Source organism: Littorina saxatilis, linkage group LG14 (assembly GCF_037325665.1).
Source record: "Littorina saxatilis isolate snail1 linkage group LG14, US_GU_Lsax_2.0, whole genome shotgun sequence".
In the NCBI taxonomy this organism is placed as follows: domain Eukaryota; kingdom Metazoa; phylum Mollusca; class Gastropoda; order Littorinimorpha; family Littorinidae; genus Littorina; species Littorina saxatilis.
The window spans coordinates 39,346,289-39,365,938 of record NC_090258.1 but is presented as its reverse complement, the minus strand read 5'-3'; the positions used below and the strand labels follow the sequence as shown (position 1 = coordinate 39,365,938).

General features: G+C 44.4%; 2 long non-coding RNA genes across 2 annotated transcripts; both read right to left on the bottom strand.

Annotated features, from left to right (window-relative positions):
• Window positions 1–581: 581 nt before the first annotated feature.
• On the bottom strand, window positions 582–1,612 carry LOC138947741 (uncharacterized). The gene is made up of 2 exons (XR_011449778.1): window positions 1,197–1,612; window positions 582–1,013 (listed from the first exon to the last, which is right to left on the bottom strand). It is a non-coding gene; the product is annotated as an uncharacterized lncRNA (long non-coding RNA).
• A 228-nt stretch (window positions 1,613–1,840) lies between these two features.
• LOC138947740 (uncharacterized) lies at window positions 1,841–19,114 on the bottom strand. Its single transcript, XR_011449777.1, has 3 exons — window positions 18,633–19,114; window positions 2,481–2,594; window positions 1,841–2,084 (listed from the first exon to the last, which is right to left on the bottom strand). It is a non-coding gene; the product is annotated as an uncharacterized lncRNA (long non-coding RNA).
• Between the last annotated feature and the right edge of the window lie 536 nt (window positions 19,115–19,650).

Here is a 19,650-nt window from a genome sequence, read left to right as displayed (position 1 = left end):
TTTACAGCCACTTCTACATCAAGTAAATACGACTGATATCCACAAGTCGATTATATAGGGCTTCACAGGGAAATACAGGTATTAAATCCTTACCTCTTAGGTACCTGACTCCCACCAACCTCCCGCGTAATTTAGAACAAACTAAGGGAAATGATGGTTCCGATAGTACGTGCAAGAATACTATCACACTGATGAATTGGAACACCACAAATAAAATTGGGAGCTAACAAATCAAAAGTGGTCTCGCTAAATATTGATTTTTTAACGTGTCGTTTCAGCTGACAACACTTCCAGTTTTTATTTTACCGTGTGATAGGGCACACGTTGAGTTATAGATCTGTGATAAGTAATATAACTAAAGGTAAATAAATAAAATTATATGATGAGACGATGGCGATGAAGTACGAACATATACAATACAAATCGACATGCAAGAAACCTACAGCAATTTTGAAACGAGAAAAATTTGGAACGGCTGGATCGAAAGTAAAACGTTGATTCAATATCCCGTGACTCGAGCCCCCATTGTGACGTCTGGTTCTCGTTCTAGGGCTGATCAGTGTTTAACAGAGACAAGTGCAAAGAAGTAATAAGAAATTTAATAATTCTGTACTTTCAAAAACATGCACGTGATCATTCTTGCAGACATCAATCCCTTTCTCTTAGAACCTTCAAATGAAAGTTTTATAGATTATGATTTCTCTGGTGTGATTTCACACACACGTAACAACATTGTCTTTCTTCTTCTTGTTGCGTCGACGTTTAGCATCGAAGAGCGGAACGTACTTCTTCTTCTCGTTGAAAATGTATTTCGGTTTACACAAATGAAGACGTGATGGTGTGTTAATGTTCACAAAATATAAAGTAGTCTACTCATCATGATAAACTCGATCTGGGTGACACTTGGGGACGTTGGTGGTTCCTTCCGTGGTTACCGCTGACGTTGCCCTTCCCACAGTGTTCACACGACATCATTTACACAAGCATTGTACACCCCTGTACACTTGCACCTTCTGCAACACACACGTGCAATATCTGTTATTATCAAGTATGATTTCCATCGATATCATTCAATTTGTTTCTCTAAAACAACACAGAAACAAGAGTTCACAGACTGACACAAACACATGGAAAAATGAACAATACCTGTGTTTTCCTGTGAATCAATAATGTTAAAATGTATTAGCGTGTTTTACCTGCGGTTAGTGGACCTTTGGAGATCGCAAAAATGTGGAAATCCGTCCACGGAAGGTGAAACATATGCTGGTGCAATCTACGTGGCTTCGTTGATTGCTGCCATCTTGGAGTCAATGAAACGGTCAGAGCATTGCATCCTAGCAACCTCAACTGAATATATGTACAGTTCATATTCACGAATTAATACCAATGCACGCTGTTTTCTTTTGCTCTCTTCGTTTAAATTTCTTTCCATGAAGATAAACACATTCTTGCCTTGTACGCTGCACTAGTTTTGGACTAATGGCGCGAGCGTTGACGTCATATGTATACAGTGTCGTCATGACGTAGTCTCGGTCATTTAACCTCGTTTTGTGTACGCAACTAGTGAAGTCTCGATTAATATGAGAGAGGGAGTCGATACACGAATTCCATTCGTCACATGCGTAATTATCAAATTCATCAGTAAAATGCAATTGAAATGCTAATCACATTTGTCGTGTAACTTATCTGGCAAGTAAAGGCAGTGGTTTTGACAGAATATCGTCATCAACGCAGTTATAGCGGGCACAACAACAATACAGTAATATATATTAAAAACAAAACAAATGTAAAGCTTCCAAACAGCAACGACTCATTACCGAAACATTACAGAAACGTACGCTTTGTTTTCAGTTGCTCACTGTTTTATTTTATTTGTACAGCGTTCTAAATTTCACACTCGAGACATGATGACCAAAGGCAGGAATGTTTCTTGTTCACTTCCCAGTAAACCTCCGTAGGATTGTCTTGATTCTGTCATTTCTCTGTTCGCATCCGCAACGTTGAGATAACGCTTCTTTTCTTTGTCCTGACGTCGTAGCCTACGGTAAGCCATTGAAACTCTCAAGTCCTCCTGCCGTTCACCTCTTGAAACATGAAAGCAAACGAGTTTTGTTGGTTTTAATTCATTATTCCATATCACACACACACACACACACACACACACACACACACACACACACACACACACACACACACACACACAACCAAACAACCAAACAAACGCAAGCATACACGCAGGCATGCAAGCAAACAGCACACGCACGCACGCACGCGCGCGCGCTCACACACACACACGCGCACACACACACGCGCACACACACACACACACACACACACACACACACACACACACACACACATACACACACAGAGGCATTCTCACAGAGAGGACGACTTCTTGTAATCTATCATATTTTCTGAACTGACTAAAATGCCAAGCAGAAGTAAGGGGTCAACAGGAATATGTATTTTGATCTAACCTGCGAAGCTTACGTTGTCTCGGACAGCTCTCTTGCGTTTCTCTCAGGAACTGAGACCCAGGCGAGCTGCATCTTATCCAGTTGGGCAGTCAGACACTTGCACAAATCTTTGTCCTGGAGTGAATAGACACATACTCAATGTCAACATTCACAAGATGCAATTTGTTTGGTTACAAGTAAGCTTATGGTAATGCCTATGGTGCTTTTCTTTTGACAGAGACAAAACAAACTCAATCACACAAAGAAAGGAAAAAGGCACACACACACACACACACACACACACACACACACACACACACACACACAACCGCGCGCGCGGGCGCACACACACACACACACACACACACAACCGCGCGCGCGGGCGCACACACACACACACACACACACACACACACACACACACACACACACACACACACACGCGCGTGCGCGCGCAGATTCTTTCTTACAGAGAGGACGACTTCTTAAAGTCTATTATATTTTGCGAACTGACTCAAACGTCCAGCAGAAGAAAGTTGAAAAAAAGACCGACAACGGAGGAAAAGAACAAGAAGATACTAGATCTAACGCCGTTGCGACGACCTGCTCACACAACTGTTTGTGAAACTCACCACGCTTGCTTCTAGCCGGAGGAGATCGGACGCGTACTGAAATCGAAGAAGGTGCTTTGGAAATTCCTTGAAGTTGAATGCAAAACAAATAACCGGACATCTGCAGAACCACCGCGGGCCGGATTTAGTTGACAATGCGTCATCATCACGAGTGACGTCAAGATATTTCGACATTTGTTTGTACATTACGTCACTCCAAGTGAGAAAGTCATACCGCTGTGCTGTCGCAGATCTTCTTGCCAGCAATTATCCAGCATTGGCCCACTGCTGGCGTGCCAGCAAAAACCCACCTATAATTGCCAGCAAATCGCCACCTATGGCCCAATGCTGGCAAACAAGCACTGGGCCACCAATGGCGTGCCAACAGTGGGCCAATTAAGGCATTTTACTGGCCGACAATATTACTGGAATGCCAGAGATGGGCCAGTGATGGCAAGCCATAACTGGGCCTTTGTTGGCAAACCATAATTGGCCCAGTGTTGGTTTTTTTATGGCCAGCTTTACCAAACTTGCCAGCAAAAAGCCAGCAGTGGCCCAGTTCTGGCATGTTTATTGGGTTGCTGTTCCGTAAAGCACCCACCGACAAAACTCGCTTATCGGTATTTTTGTAGATAAAGAGAGTATTATCTGACAGCATTTGAAGTGTCATTCTGTAGAATAAATCACGCTGATATTGTTGATTTAAATTTTTAATTTGTTTTGTCAATTTTTAGCTTGATAAACAAAAAGGGTCCCTGCCTGAACGTTATAACATTTAACAGGTCACCTAGAATCCGTCCTGATTGGTCAAAAAGCCATATGGGGCACTGAATTGGTAATAAAATATTATATTGTCCTTGCTCTTGTGGCCTTTCATGCCCGGAGCTCTCATGGCGGTGACCCTGGTCTCAGTGTTCCTGTTCGATCCTTCCCTGAATAGTAGTTCTGCTGTCAGTCTTCAACGTGTGACGTTCTGGGGGGGACGCTCACTTAGTCTGGCTCCGCGACTTGAAAAGTCAATGTCGTTAGTAGGGGGCATAGTAGGTAGTGGGCTGCGTCCGTTAGCTCGGGACAGACCCACTACTGAACACCGTCGAAGTGACTCAGCAGAAGTGCAGTGTCATCTTCCGAGGGTAGCCTACCGCAGCGACCCGACATCCCCCACCCTGGAGCGTCTGATCGACAAGAGTCTGGCAGCGGAACGAAATTCAGGGGTGGTTGGAGCAGTGAGTGCAGGGACGGGGCGGTGTGAGAGCACAACGGGACAAGGAACAAGTGTAAAGACGAAAACAAAAAATAAAAAAAATAAAAAAGTTATTTCCCTTTAGTTATACCCACTGATCTGCATTTCGACGTCGTCATGGGATTTGGGCGTAACGGCCCTTCAGGGGGGGGGGGGGGGGGGTTTACATTGGTTCCGGAACCCCCCGGCTGTCAAAACAAACAAAAAAATAGTTTTTCTGTCTGTGGAAAAACAACATTTCTTTAAAATAAATAATGAGTGGCTGCTGACACCAGTTGATCATGTTTAAAATCAAGAATAAGCCACAAATTGTTTATAAAATAGCTAAAATTCTTCAGCTTCAGGGGGGCTTAGCCCCTCAGACCCCAGGTTGTACCCCCCCCCCCCCCCCCCCTCCGGCCTCTGGCTTAACTGCTCCGCCCCTGCCCTTGACGATTTAGCCAGCGTTCCTTGTAAGTTACTCTGAGTGGACACACGTCGTGATAATCTCTTGCCGTACCCAAAACGTATTTCTAACTTGCTTTGAACCTATGTCGAACTTCTCTCCAACGCATATTGACGTTTTGGACGTGTTGACGTGTTGGACGTGGTCCGGACGACCACACAACTTACTGGACGTGTTTCTAACTGACAGCTACCGTGTAATGGCGTATTGGCAGCGTTTAGGGGAATTGGTATGAAAAAATGGGGTTCGCAGAAGGAATCCGTCAATACTCCTCAAGACTCCATGAAGTGTTCTTCGGCACGAAGGTGATGTTGATACGGTGATGTTGATAGCCTACTGAGATGTCTAGTGCAGTTATGATTTGAATCGAATTAAGAGGAATATTTATGTCCTGTAGGTTATTGGCCTCTTAAGGACAGGATTGGGGTTCCGGACCCCCCCCCCCCCTCCCCACCCCACCCCACCCCACCCACCCACCCCCCCCCCCCCCCCCCCCCCACCCCGGCTGTCAAAAAAAAAAGAAGATTTTTTTTATCATCGACGGTGATGTTGATACTGAGATTGTCTAGTGCAGTTATGATTTGAATCGAATGAAGAGGGAAATGATGTCCTGTAGGCTATTGGCCTCTTAAAGACATAGGATTGGGGTAATATGATGAATGAAGAAAAAATCTCCCTCCGAAAAGACAGGACCAAGCAAGCCAGACCACGTCAGTTGACCGGGACCTGGGACCCGCTCTCCGTAAATATGGGGGGGGGGGGGGGGGGGACGATAAAACATATATATTAAAATCCTTACAAAGGAATGGAGTCTAGATATCTTCAAGTTCTTCACATGTGTTATCTCCCTTGTGAAAGGACCATTAAAAACTGAATCTTTAATTCATAATGATAATTTGATAAGAGATGATAAAATCCAGAGCCACTGTGACCTTCTGGTTTAAAAAAAAAGTTTAAAAGTTTAAAAATGAAACACTTGTGAAAAAATAAACAACATATATATGTATATACTAGATGAATACCCGCTTCGCCGGGAAGAAGTCGAGCCGAATACCCGGCTGCGCCGGGGACCCGGCTTTGCCGAGTGTACGCCGGCTTTGCCGGCGCACCGCACGAAGGAAGGGAGATAAACGCGCAAAACACTGGAGAAGAGTAATACCCGGCTTCGCCGGGACAGTGACCTTCTAAGAATAGTATAACGGGAATATTTCATTTTTCATTTGCATTACTTTATTGTCCCATCGCTGGGAAATTCGGGTCGCTTCCTCCCAGTGGAAAGCTAGCAGCAACGGAGTCGCGCTACCCAGGTGTCTGCGTGTTTAGGTGTATTCAGCCACCTGCACTTATGGCAGAATGACCAAGGTCTTTTACGTGCCATTGTGATGACACGGGGGTGGGACATGGCTTCCGTCTCTGGGTCTGCACATAAAGTTGACCCGTGTCCGTCCCGGCCCGAATTCGAACCTGCGACCTTTCGATCACAAGTCCAGCGCTCTACCAACTGAGCTATGGATTGAGCGTTGTCGACAATGACCTTCTAAAAATAGAAACGGGAATATGGATTGACGCCACACGAAGGAAGGGAGATAAACGCTGAAAACACCGGAGAAGATAAGGAAGAGTTACTGGGAATGGATCCAGAGAAAAACCAAAATCGGTTCAGCGCTGCGCGCTGAGAGCACGTGTTGAAATATCTCATCGACCAGGTTGTGTCCGGGGTGTTCCTGAATATGGCCACCAAATTTGAAAGAGATCCATCGAGAACTTTGGCCGTGCATCGCGGACACACACACACACACACACACACACACACACACACACACACACATACACACACACACACACAAGTCGTATATATATATATAGATACACATATAATGTGTGTCCACTATTTACATATAAAGGTATAAAAATCGGACAAACATTTGAATCGTCGAGCGGCAGCCTGTTTATAGGCTACGACACGTGATCGTCGGCGATACGCTGCCGCGCGCTATGCATAAGTCAGACTATCGTTGGTATAAGTTTTCTATAAGTTATCAAAACCTTCTATATAAGTTACTATCACAATATGTATATGTCCAGCTCGTTATGAATACACTTTGTATAAGCCAAAGATTAAAGGAGAAAAAACCATCGCATGATATAGGTCAGCGGCGAGCGTTTTAAGGAAATGTTGATACGTTGGTATACGCTGTCAAAATCGTCAAGGTGTGGCAGCGCCATAACTCACTTTGGACAACTTTTCAGCAAAACGGCCAAAACTGACGGATTATTTTTATTGTGATAAAGTGTTTATATTTGTACCTGGAATGGATAGAAAGATCAAGGAATGTTAAATCATGAATTGTCCATCTTGTTTTAGAGAAAAAATTTCATGGAGAATGATTTACTTCGTCTAAAGCACAAAAACATCAAACTGATCGCCAAGAATCGAGTCATATGCCAAAATTCAGGAAAACGACGGTTTGGTAGATCGCTTTGGTGTTCAAAGTGACTGATCTACTGCTGATCACTTCGCCTATGACGTACGTTTTTAAAGACATAGGATACGATCGATCCCACATAGGGGAAGGGCTCCTCAGTAATATGGACCGGCTCCTAATATGGACCACCTCCTGTTCTGACAAACTAACGGCGCTAGCGCGCTCACATTTTTTTTATTGGCTGTATTCACCCTCTCTGGACAACTTGCACATGTCAAAAGAGTTGCAGAAACACAAACCTCAAAACCGTTAGGCTTTTTCTCTTTTTTACATTTAGTCAAGTTTTGACTAAATGTTTTAACGTAGAGGGGGGAATCGAGACGAGGGTGTGGTGTATGTGTGTGTGTGTGTGTGTGTGCGTGTGTGTGTGTAGAGCGATTGAGAGTAAACTACTGGACCGATCTTTATGAAATTTGACATGAGAGTTCCTGGGTATGACATCCCCGGACATTTTGTTTTTATTTTTTCGATAAATGTCTTTGATGACGTCATATCCGGCTTTTTGTAAAAGTTGAGGCGGCACTGTCACACCCTCATTTTTCAATCAAATTGATTGAAAATTTTGTAAAGCAATCTTCGACAAAGGCCGGACTTCCGTATTGCATTTCAGCTTGGTGGCTTAAAAATTAATTAATGACTTTGGTCATTAAAAATCTGAAAATTGTAATTAAAATTATTTTTTTATAAAACGATCCAAATTTACGTTCATCTTATTCTTCATCATTTTCTGATTCCAAAAACATATAAATATGTTATATTCGGATTAAAAACAAGGTCTGAAAATTAAACATATAAAAATTATTATCAAAATCAAATTTCCGAAATCGATTTAAGAACACTTTTATCTTATTCCTTGTCGGTTCCTGATTCCAAAAACATATAGATATGATGTTTGGATTAAAAACACGCTCAGAAAGTTAAAACAAAGAGAGGTACAGAAAAGCGTGCTATCCTTCTCAGCGCAACTACTACCCCGCTCTTCTTGTCAATTTCACTGCCTTTGTCACGAGCGGTGGACTGACGATGCTACGAGTATACGGTCTTGCTGAAAAATTGCATTGCGTTCAGTTTCATTCTGTGAGTTCGACAGCTTGACTAAATGTTGTATTTTCGCCTTACGCGACTTGTTTCACTTTTGGCATGGTTCACTCTAAATTTGCTGCCTAAAACGGACTCGTTTCTGTCCACAGCCAACGCTTTTATAACACAAAAATTGCTTTATATGACAGCTAAGACCGTATTTGTTACAATTTAGCAGCCTTGACCCCGAGTTTCTCCTGCAAACAAAAAATAATAGCAAAATCTCAAAGTATGTGTGAGTCCCCTAATATGGACCACCTTCAACAAATCGAAGAAAATAAAAGCTAAAGCCTATTTTCATTAATTCATTAAGAAGCTTGCTGGAAATAAACCATAACTCGCCCTCGAGATTTAAAAAAAATATAACAAATAGTTTTCTTTTTGTGGAAGTTGATAGTTTCACTTGATTTCACTCTGTTTTTGATAAGCTTCTTTAGTTTCCTGGTGTGCTTCAAATAATGCTCTCATCAACCCGAAACAGCTAAATATAAAGCATATTTGAATTAGTCTGACTTGCACACTAAGTTGTATCATGTTATTTTGAAGTATAGGGGGTTACAGTGATTCGTGAAGGCCGCTTCACTGGTCCATATTAGGCGCCCAGGCTCCTAATATGGATCCTTTGTGATTTTTTCTGTATTTAATTTTTGCTGAATATCTATCAAAGCTATTTCACTCTAAGTACGCCTAACGGTTAACCTAAGAGAGAAGGACTACCAAACACAAAATGAAACTTCTTCGCAAGAAAACAAGCAAGTTATCAGCATGAAACAAAAAGTGGTCCATATTAGGAGCCCTTCTCCTATTAGATTTCGCTAATATTTTGCCTGTGATGATATTTTCAGAGTGTTGAAACAAGTGTGAACAAATTAGGTGGTTCGCAGCTTCGGGGTCGGATTGGTCAAGTAAATATGGAGATTTGCTGTGATTTCAACCAGTCCCACCCTGCTGCTGCGTGTACCACCCAGATGGGTGGCACCCAGTTTTGCTTCGAGTCTACCACTCGACTGGTGCGAAAATGTCCCGGTTATGGTCAATTTATGTGTGTCAGTGCGTATGTGTGATTGTGTGTGTGGGTGGGGACTGCGTGTGTGTGTGTTTGTGTGGGGGAAGGGGATGCGTTTATGTGTGCGTGTGAAGGTGTGAATGTGTGTTTGTGGCGGGATGCGTGAATGTGTGTGCGTGTGAAGGTGTGGATGTGTGTTTGTGGCGGGATGCGTGAATGTGTGTGCGTGCGTGTGTGTGTGTGCGTGCGTGTGTGTGTGCGTGTGCGTGCGTGCACGCGCGTCTGTGTGAGCGAGTGCGCGTACCTGTGCATGAACGTTTCTGTCCTTGATTCTATATGTTTGTCCGCGTGCCTGTATCTATATATATATATATACGACTTGTGTCTGTCTGTGTGTGTGTGTGTGTGTGTGTGTGTGTGTGTGTGTTCGCGTGTTCGCTATGCCAAGCCAAAGTTCTCGATGGATCTGCTTCAAATTTGGTGGGCATATTCCGGTAGACCCCGGACACAACCTGGTCGATGAGAATTTTCAACACATGCTCTCAGCGCGCAGCGCTGAACCGATTTTGGTTTTTCTGTTCATCTTCCCAGATCCATTCCCACTAACTCTTCCTTATTTTCTCCAGTGTTTTGCGTTTATCTCCCTTCCTTCGTGTGGCGTCAATCCATATTCCCGTTACTACGTTACTATTTTTAGAATGTCACTGCACTGTCCAGAACGCTTTCCTTGCACCCGTAAGTTGTCCTCACTGTAAAAGTGCAAAGGTCGAATCAATTTATAGCCACGCGAAAAATACACTGTCATCTATCTCTATATATTTATAGATATAGATATACATATATATTTACGGCTTCTGTGTGTGTGTGTGTGTGTGTGTGTGTGTGTGTGTGTGGAGGCAACACCTGTGGATTGTAGAGTTCTGTTTGTGATGGGGTCTGGCGGCTTTTGTCTGTCCGTATGTTCTGGCCTATGAGAAGCCAAAACAGGTAATATAGGGCTTAGAAATAAGCTCTAACGCGAACAACTCTGCAGAGTCTGCTGTGAAGGGCGACGGTAGTCTCCCTGTCACACTCGACCCCCTTTGAATGAACTTTGTCCCCAAAGTTCCGAAGCATGGACCCGCCAAGCTTAGGTCCCTCCCAGGTTGGTGGAATGGGAACAGCACGAAAATGATTCAGTGGCCATAATGCCATTCCTGAACATATCATGTCGAGTCCCATCCCTGTCGACGACGTCAAATGTAACCGAGTGCCGAAACACCACAATCACCTTTGAAGGCGAAGTCCTCTCAAACGGGATTTTGTTTGTTTGTTTGCTTAACGCCCAGCCGACCACGAAGGGCCATATCAAGGCGGTGCTGCTTTGACATATAATGTGCGCCACACACAAGACAGAAGTTGCAGCACAGGCTTCATGTCTCACCCAGTCACATTATTCTGACACCGGACCAACCAGTCCTAGCACTAACCCCATAATGCCAGACGCCAGGCGGAGCAGCCACTAGATTGCCAATTTTAAAGTCTTAGGTATGACCCGGCCGGGGTTCGAACCCACGACCTCCCGATCACGGGGCGGACGCCTTACCACTAGGCCAACCGTGCTCAAACGGGATTGAGACTGCAGGTTGAAAGAACGTGGACGATGTGGCGATCGAAAAATGTACCAATTCTGCTGCTCGCATTTCTACTGCTTCTCACGTGGGGGATATTCAGCGGCATGTTCATTCCCAAACTCTCCCAGGTTGTATATTCATACGACAACGACGGGGCGAGAGGGACGTTTGGACACCATGACGAGCGAACGCCTGAAAATAAAGATTTGTCAAAAGCAGTCCTCAATAATAATGAGAGAAATGATCATGTAGAAAAGAACAACAGATCTTCCGATGACTCTGAAGGCACCAACGATGACACGGCCACAATTGCACGATTACTAAAGGATGCTACAGCAGTCTCGGATGATCCAGACAAACTATCATCCCCCTACATACTCACCAAAGAGGAGCAAGCCTTTTGTTAGGGGGAGGAATTCAAACCACCACCCAAACAATTCTATAAAGACAAGGGTAAAGCCAAAGTCATCCTGTACTATCAAGAGGGGAACCATTTTCCTGAGAAAAAGGGCGGGTTTTCTGAGCAATGCCTGAGGCACACCAGAGGTCCCTGCACGATGACGTTTGATCGTTCACAGCAGACCAAGGCTCACGCGGTCGTCTTACACGCGAGCAAGATGCACAAGTCTGCGCCACCTTTCCGCAAGCCGCCTGGACAGATCTGGGTGGCCCGGGGGATGGAGGCACCCAATCACTGGGACTTAGGGTACAAGTCCCCCAGGTGGCGGGGGGTCTTCAACTGGACCATGACCTACAGAACACACTCGGACTTCTTCGCGCCAATCGGTCAACTGGTCCGACTCGACAGTCCTCCCAAAAAAGATTTCAGACGGATCGTCGCCAGGAAGACGAGGTCCGTGGCCTGGTTCGTCAGCTCGTGCAACACGCAATACAAATATGGGAGCAGGAGAGAAGACTACGCCAAAGAGCATGGGAAACACATCGACGTTGACATCTATGGTGAATGCGGGAGCCTCTCGTGCCCCAAGAAATATGGGTCCTTGTGTCACTTCCACACAGATCCGAATGGACAGACCATTTCAAATCAAGAAATAAAGATGGGTGGCAGATAGCTAAGTCCAAATGAGATTCTTCTCCAGATTGAGTTAAAAAAGTACCCTCTCCGGAATTTAAAAGACACAAATCCAAGTTATCGATGACATCTTCGATAATCTTTCCTTGAATGTTGGAAGATTCACTCCCCCAACGTCGGGAATGGCCGTTAAAATCCCCTACCAAAAGGAACGGGGTTGGTAATTGATGTATTAAGTTTTCTAGATCATTTTTTGTGACCGTAGTAGATGGCGACAGATACAAGGAACAAACAGTTATAGTTCTATTACAAGAAATGCGAGCCGCTATTGCCTCAAGGTTCGTGTCCAATTGGACCTGATTATAAAGAAAATCAGAACGGATACAAAGTGCATTACCTCGGCCCGAGGACCGTAATAAGCAAATATACCCAGATAAGGACATAGTTTTGTTTGGGCCAATAAGCGTTTCCTGTAAACAGACTGCAAAGGGATTATGCTTCAAGAGGAGATGGAGTTCCTCCTGATTGGCATTAAAACCTCTGATGTTCCACTGTAATATGGAAGCCATATTTAAAGAGTATCAATTCCATCTCATTTTGTTTGTTTGTTTGCTTAACGCCCAGCCGACCACGAAGGGCCATATCAGGGCGGTGCTGCTTTGACATTTAACGTGCGCCACACACAAGACAGAAGTCGCAGCACAGGCTTCATGTCTCACCAGTCACATTATTTGACACCGGACCAACCAGTCCTAGCACTAACCCCATAATGCCAGACGCCAGGCGGAGCAGCCACTAGATTGCCAATTTTAAAGTCTTAGGTATGACCCGGCCGGGGTTCGAACCCACGACCTCCCGATCACGGGGCGGACGCCTTACCACTAGGCCAACCGTGCCGGTTATTCCATTCCATGTCCCTCCGCTCTCAACAAGCGGGGGACAGACTGTGTCTTCCATATCCGATTCATCCCCCTCGTCTGACAAGGAAGAGAAGCGGTTGAACAAGGCTAAGAGAGAATCATCTCCCTTCTACCCCCGAGAACTCGGGATGTTCTTGCCCCTGGGGGAGGGCCTTGATTTTCCATCCACTGAATTCGACCAAACAGGCCAAAGTTGAGATGGATTGGATTGGATTGGATGGATTGGAATGGATAAGATTTACAGTCCAGTGAGGTTACCCTCATGGAAATTCGGGCTGCTTTCTCCCCGGGGAAAGCGAGCTGCCATACATACGGCGCTACCCATTTTTTTTTTCCCTGCATGCGTGTGTTCATGTTTCCTGAGCGTGACTTAATGCCGTGTGAGATGGAATTTTTTTACTTTATTCCAAGTCCCACGGATATTTGATGGACATTTTTATCTATGCCTATACAATTTTGCCAGGAAAGACCCTTTTGTCAATCGTGGGATCTTTAACGTGCACACCCCAATGTAGTGTACACGAAGATGCCGGTTTGTTGTCCAAACGGCGAGTGGATTTGGTTGCACTCCTCCACTTGTCTAGTTTGGATGGGGCAGTGGTGGTCTTTTCCACGCCCACCTGCGTGCTTGTGGTGGCTGTGTTCATCACAGCTGCCCGTCTGTTCGAGACTTCGGTCACAGCCGCCTTCTCACTCGTTTTCTCAACAACTGGAGGCAACTTGTCAATACCATCAGCATTGACAGCTGTCTGCCCGAGACATTTGCTTAAAGCCGCTACAACATTCTCCAGGCGATCAATCTTCTGAACAAAATGATCCATTAGATCAGTGACCTTTGACAGAAAGCTTTCAAAGCCCGCAGGAACAGGCTGTGCCGTAAAGGAATTGCTCGTGACCTGTGAAAAGGAAGGTTTTTCCATTTGGGACATGACCTTTTGTCTTGCCTCACCAAAGGAACAACCTGTCTCTGAACGGACCTTTTGTATCTTTTCCTCAGTTTTCCATTGAGGGCACTCTCTTGATGATGACGAGTGTGGACCCTTGCAATTATGGCATTGCTTGGGCCCATCACAGCCACCCTCATGTTTTTCTTTTGTGCAGTCTCTGCACATGTCTTTTCCTTTGCAGTTTTTGCTGCTGTGTCCGAATTTTTGACACTTGAAACAACGCAACGGAGACGGGACAAATGGTGCAACTGGGATACTTTCGTACAGAACAACAATTCTAGTAGGAATAGTTGCCGTACAGAAAGTTAAGAAGAGAGTGTTTGTCTCTACTTTCTTGCCATCTTTGTCGGTTCGCATCACACGTTTCACATCCGTGACACCCTGCGATGCCAAACCTTCCTTCAATTCCGCGCATCCCATTCCATGGAATTGAGATGAGCGGACAACACCTCGAGAGGTGTTTAAGGATGTGTGTCTTGACACAGAGACTGCAAAACAAACAGAACCTAGGTCCAGTTGGGAATCGTGACGGGCCAGAAGTAAATCTGATGTCTTTTTGGTAGAGCAATCTACCAAGTAGCTGCCATCTCTTTGCCTTTTCACGGTCTTCATCAGTCGGGAAACACCCTCAAACTACTTTTCTAAAACAAAGGGTGACACCTTCTTTCCATTTTCACTTTCAAAGTGGACAACTAAGTAACAGGGCCAGGCACCCTGTACACCCGCTGCAGCAGCAGCAGTCCTGACCTCCGTTTCACTATCGGAGTCTCTGCACTCAGAAGAATCTCTGTAATTTTTTCTTTTCTTGCACGTTTTTTTGGGAGGAAGCCGGGGACGTCATGTTTGGGGCCTTTATCTTCGTCGCATCTGATCCCCACCCACCACGGAGCCCAACAAGGGGACGCTTAGGTGGAGCGGTTATCCAACTCCAAAGCGCCAAGGATACAGATCGATATACGCAACGATAAGAGGAAACATATGGTATCAATCTGTAATAGGAGATTTAACTCTTTCCAAGCGGAAACGGGTTAGGTAACAACTTGGCATAATGTTCGTCAACTCTTTCCAAGCGGAAACGGGTTAGGTAACAACTTGGCATAATGTTTGTCCTGACTACCGCCGCCCCCTCCTACCGCCGCTTGCTCCTTTAGCCAGAGGTCCGATGCAATATGCTCATGACATAAACCCAGACTTGACCAGCCGATTGATTGAAGCGGGTAAGCCTTCTTCAACCTCCTGTCTTAGATAAAGACTGGGCCAAAATGATGTGTTGGCGCTACAAAGTCGCAACTAAGTAGACCCCTCAATCATCAGGTCACCAGCCCAAACCGGTACAGGTCGCAGCGCACGGCAAACACGCTGGGTCTTAAGGAGACCACAGAGAAATAAGGATGTGGAAAAGAAGACTTTTGGTAAGTGAAATAAAGGTGATGGATCCAGTCAGGTAGAAATAAGACAACAAGAAAGGAATCGGAAAACTGCAGGGAATAGTAGGGAGAGTTTTCTTGGAAGGAAATATAGGTGAAAGGACTGGGAAGGCAGAAATAAGACAAAAGAAGAGAAGTAAAGGGGTGGGGTAGCTTAGTGGAAACACTCCCGCCGCGTGAAGGCGACCCCATGGGAGCAAAGGAGAAACAGAATCCGTTAGTCGCCTCTTACGACATGCTGGGGAGCATCGGGTAAATTCTTCCCCCTAACCCGCGGGGGGTGAAATAAAAAGGAAAATCTTCATATGCCATAATTAAAGTCTACTAACAGATGGTTTGTACTGTATTCTCACAGATTGAGTGCGTATTCATGTATGCCATAGTTGTTGCTTCATAAAATGACCTTTAAGTTATGTACATATCACAATCTCAATACTCATTTAGATTGTGACTGTTTCAGGAACAAAGCCGTCCATCAAGTTGCTTGACATAATTGATCCGTCCCAGCTTAAGAAGGACATACCATGCTGTGTGACAGTAATAGGACTATATACCCACCCCAAATCAAACGCCAAGAGGGTGAACAGGGACATCACAGTGAAGGTGGAGAACATACAGGCTGAAAAGCCAGACAGTGTAATCATTATCTGTGGTGACTTTAACCAGTGTAAGTTAAAGGTCCCAAGGTTTTACCAGCAGGTGACTGTGGCAACAAGGAAAGAAAAGACACTTGATCTCTTGTACACAAACGTCAAAGACTCCTACATCTCAGTGGGGAAACCCCCAGTGGGAAAGTCAGACCATAAGTCTGTCTTGCTCCTCCCCAAACATAAGCAAAAACTGAAGTCTGAGCCTGTGCAAAAGAAAACTGTGAAAGTGTGGAATGAGGAGAGTGTGGAGAGACTGAAGGGGTGTTTTGATTGTACACTGTGGGATGTTTTTGAGGATGATGATATTGACAAGATGACTGATGTTGTTAGCAGTTACATCAATTTTTGCACTGATATATGTGTAGAAGAGAAAACTGTCACTGTCTATCCAAACCAAAAGCCATGGGTGACAAAAGAGTTTAAAGAGGCACTTAAGGAAAAACATGATGGGCCTGAGGGGAAAAGAAACTTGAGGAAAGTGTCAGAAAAGTGCAGAAAGAGATACAAAGAGAAAGTAGAAAGCAAACTGGCACAGGGGGATGCAAAGGGGATGTGGGAGGGTGTAAGGGAGATAACTGGTACAAAAAAGAAAAAAGCCACAACCATCTCTCAGGGTGGTGATACAGTCAGTCTTGCTAATGAACTGAATGGTTTCTATGCAAGATTTGACAAGCCTGACAGTCAGATGCAGGAGGTATTTGAAGAGCTAGAGAGAGTCCAGCCTGATGATGGGTTGAGGGTTAGTGAGGAAGAGGTGAGGGCTGTTTTCTCCAAACTGAAGCCAAACAAAGCACAGGGACCAGATAACATTCACCCTAGGCTACTCAAGACATGTGCTGAACAACTAGCTGGTGTTTTTCAAGCAATTTTCAACATGAGCCTTCTGGCAGGCAAAATCCCCTCTCTGTGGAAAACCTCCAAAATTATCCCAGTCCCCAAAAAAGCAATCTGCAAAGAAAACAATGACTATAGGCCTATAGCATTGACACCAGTGGTGATGAAATGTCTTGAGAAGCTGGTGCTGAAGCGTCTCTTGCAGGAAACTGAGGATCAGATGGATCCGCTACAGTTTGCCTACAGAGCACGCAGAGGCACAGACGACGCTACCATTCTGATCGCTCACAGCATCCTTGAACATCTAGAGAAGCCCGACACCTCAGCTAGAGTGTTATATGTGGATTTTAGTTCCGCGTTTAATACAGTCAAGCCTAGCCTCATGTACGACAAGCTGAACGCTCTGTCAGTCAGTCCACAGATCATCAAGTGGATTATCGACTTCCTGGTGGGTCGATCTCAGTACGTGGCAGTAGACGGGGTCATCTCAGACAGCCTCGAGATCAGTACAGGGAGTCCACAAGGCTGCTGTTTGTCTCCGACAATCTTCACCCTGTACACCAACGACTGTAGAGCCACCAATGGCAAACTTTCGAAGTTTGCTGATGACTCAGCTCTGGTAGGCCTGATACAGAATGATGATGACACAGTGTACAAACAGGAGGTGGACAAACTAGTAGAGTGGTGTGACCAGAACAGCCTAGACCTCAATGTGGGCAAAACAAAAGAGATGATCACAGACTTTAGGAGAGGGGAAAAGGAAACAGAGCCACTAGTGATAGGGGGGAAAGAGGTAGAACAAGTACAAGAGTACAAATACTTGGGCTGCATCATCAGTTCAGATCTCTCGTGGTCAAAACACATAGCCAAGGTAGTTAGCAAGTGCAATTCAAGATTGTACTTTCTGAGGAAACTCAAGCAGTTCAAGGTCTGCCCTGAAATACTGGCAATGTTCTACAGAGCCAGCATTGAAAGTGTTTTGACCTTCAACCTCATGGTATGGTACTATGGGGCTACTGTAGAGGACAAGAGCCATCTGGCAAGAGTGATCAGACAGGCAGAAAAGGTGGTTGGGGTTCAGTTCCCAAGCTTGGATGAACTGGTGCATAAGAGAACAGCCACAAAAGCACGAAAGGTCGTTGAAGATGAATCGCACCCCCTGCATGATCAGTTTGCACTCATGCCATCTAGGCGTAGATACAGAGCTGCAAAGTGTAGAACCTCTCGCATGCGGAAGTCGTTTATTCCATCCGCCATCTCAGTTCTCAATGATACCACTTAGTGCATGCACATGTGAAACTGAAAAATGTACAATGGTGTTTTCCTCAGAGCTAGCTAGGAATGCATTGTACTCTAATGTTGTCATGTTATTGTTGTGTCTTTTATCTTCACGTTTTAAAATTATCTCCACAACTTATAAAGTATACTTTTACACTAGAATTATGTTTAAACAAATCAAGTATGTATGTTTAATATGATTCTTATGAAGTTATTTTACAACTATTTAGAATAGAACAGGATGGATGTTTTGAATGTCAATCACTGGGAGCAGTCAGAAGAGTAAGAATTCTGTTTTGTTCTCACTATCATTTGCTTATGAAGATCATGATGTTGTTCTATTGCTTAGTCAGTCCTAGAAATAATGTCCTAGACCTGTCTTACCTTGCTGTTATCAGTATTTTTGCCCTCTTTCACTACGATGCTATGGTATTTCTGTGGGTCTCCACATGTGTTTGTTTATAAGGCGGAAGTGACCTCCCCTTGTACACAATAGGCCCTCAGAGGAAGCCTACGGACAGACTAGAATAGAACATGCACATAACACAGAAGGTCTGCACAGCACACTCACACACAGCAATACAGCACACCGTTTTGTACCTCCTTCTGCCCTGCCGAAGTCGGGGTATCCTTTTTAATCCACCGAATCTCACAACAATTAATATCCACAGCCATGTGTGTCTCCTGCCTCCGAACACACACGCTACAGAGCTCGACTCGATGTGCGCAGTTTCGTATAAAAATTATTTTCCAAATTTCCCCACTGTGTTTTATAAAATAATCATATTATGAAAGCACATACATTCTTATCCTAGTTGTTATGTATTCATTGTTAGCAAACATCGGCATTATTCATGTTTTACTTTAAACGCAATCATAGATCACAGGCACTTGATGTAAGTAGGTCACACACGTGTAAATGTTGTGCCCAGTCCTTGTTTTTGTTTCTGTTATTATTTTAGTTAGCAGGTCTAGTTGAGCACGTATTAAGTATCATGTACCCACTACTAGTCATTGTGCATTTTAGTTAATGGACTGATGATGTCATTTGTATGGAGTCGACGCACGTGCGAGGATATGTATGTGTGGGAGGGGGGGGGTCGGGAGATGGAAGCTTGCTGTATGTTATGTAATGTATATATTGTGTGTGATGTACAAATGTGATAATTGTAGGCTTATACTAGTGATTACTGTGTGTGATACATGAAATGTGATATGAATGCTGTTTTTATATGTTATACTCTTACTTTCTCCCAAGCGCAAGACAAATTCTTCTATGAAAATTGAAGCCAATAAAATTTGAGTTGAGTTGAGTTGAGTTGTCGACGGGGCCTCAGACACCAGCAATTGAAGGGTTCCACTCAGTGCTGAATCATTTTGCACCTAAAATGATAGGGTTCTCGTACCATGGGATTCTTCACAGGTAAATTAAAAATTCCTTAATGCCGTGTCGTCCAGTGAAGCTTAGTTAGTTAGTTAGCTATTGCTTTTCGGGTCCAGCGGACCATAATAGGCCAAATCAGGACCCCACAAGTTAATCATTACACATTTTTACATTAAAACAGTTCTAATACATAAAGTCCAGTGAAGCAGCCAGGATCAGAGTGTTCAAAGTTGC